Source organism: Penaeus monodon, chromosome 20 (genome assembly GCF_015228065.2).
Source record: "Penaeus monodon isolate SGIC_2016 chromosome 20, NSTDA_Pmon_1, whole genome shotgun sequence".
Taxonomy (NCBI): Eukaryota; Metazoa; Arthropoda; class Malacostraca; order Decapoda; family Penaeidae; genus Penaeus; species Penaeus monodon.
Window position 1 is genome coordinate 14,396,271 of NC_051405.1, and position 1,522 is coordinate 14,397,792.

Genomic DNA, 1,522 nt, shown 5'->3' on the forward strand with positions numbered 1-1,522 from the left:
CGCATTGCTCATTCTGAAAATCATAGTAAGTTGTGAAGGTCATTAGGCCTATAGGGAGGTCTCCAAGAAAGAAATATTGTAGGTGCACTGACATAACAGTTTACAGGGCCTACATTCATGTTGAAAGCCACCGGAAGCTCTATTTCAGGAGTGAAATTCTGGTGGCGGAGTACTGACGTTGTCGCCGGCCCCTCTGATGGATTTGGTAGATGACGTGCAAAACCCGTGTGCATTGCTCGATTCGTTCCTCTTAAACTCCGGCTAGTCAGTTCTACTACTCTTCGTGTGTCTCTCCTCGTCACCTTCTTCACCGTCCTCCTCCTCTATATCTTTATCTATTGATCTATATCACGGTCTGTCTACTTATCTATCTGTCTATATGTATTGCTCTCACTTTCATACCCTATCCTTTTAAATAGCGTAACGTTATATTTTTGTTGGTGTAGAAGCTTTTAATGTAAAATTTCTTCTAAGGACGTAGGTTCGAAAGATTATATTCCGACGTCCCCTCTTCGACTGATGTAAAATTGATGTTCTGCTACAGCGGATGGGGATGCATGCTTTCCACTTTGATTTTATCGCATCGAATGCTTGTGAAACAAAATTCAACGGACACAATATCCGGTTATCAGAATTTGAATCTGGTTGCTAACATCTCTCTTAAAAACGAATTAGAATGATCCTTTTCATGCCCAGATTTCCGCGAATATGCGTAATGGGCTTTAGGTGTTAGCAGAACACTTCCTGCTCGTTACAATAGGAGCAGCGGAAGGGGTGTAAAGCAGGAAACTCCTGTATCCAGTTCGTATTTTATATCCTCTCTTTCACCTCAGCTTTTATGGAGGAAGTCGGGAGAAAGTTTGTCCTTGTTCTTGCTTTTTCCACGGGCAAGATGCGTATCACCATTTAATTAAGGGCGAGGCGTTCAGGGATAGTTCTGACCTGCGAGTTAGAGTTTGTGGACTGCTGTGTGCTGCGTAATAAAGCAAAAAGTAAACGAGCAAGAAAGAGGGCAGAACTGGGAGAAATAAGGTCGAGGTGAAAAAAAATCGTAATATAAAATGAAAGGACAGTTACGAGAAGGTGCAGGCTGACCATTAACTGAAATGACCTACATTTGTTTAGGATATGTGAGCGTCGAGATTTTACGATATGCGGGTGGGTTTGAAGCCGGCGCGTCGTCTTTGGTGGGACTCAGGTAGGACGGCACGTCTCGTCTTGTCGCGAGGTGTGCATAGGAGCAGAAAGAGTCGAGGAGGTGGGAGGGGCGAAATTATTGACCATTTTTCGATGACGGCATACGGAGGATTCTTGGTCGGTATAGAAATTTGAACATTTCGCTTCTGTTTCACAGGATCTGTATATGTAGCTTTTGTTATTAAAAGTATCATTTGAATTTTTCGGTTTACTTGTATTTTGGGCAGTCCAGAAATTGCCAATCACTGTTGCTATTATCATTTGCTGCAAGGCCAGCTGCATGTTGTGTCATGTATCAATTGTATTACTGCATTGGAGTCATCTG

At 42.8% G+C, this 1,522-nt stretch overlaps 1 protein-coding gene across 1 annotated transcript in view; it reads left to right on the forward strand.

The window, feature by feature from the left end:
• The window catches only part of LOC119585647 (protein Aster-B-like), a gene marked incomplete in the record, with an annotated part of 119,378 nt that overhangs the window by 49,975 nt on the left and 67,881 nt on the right, over window positions 1-1,522 (forward strand).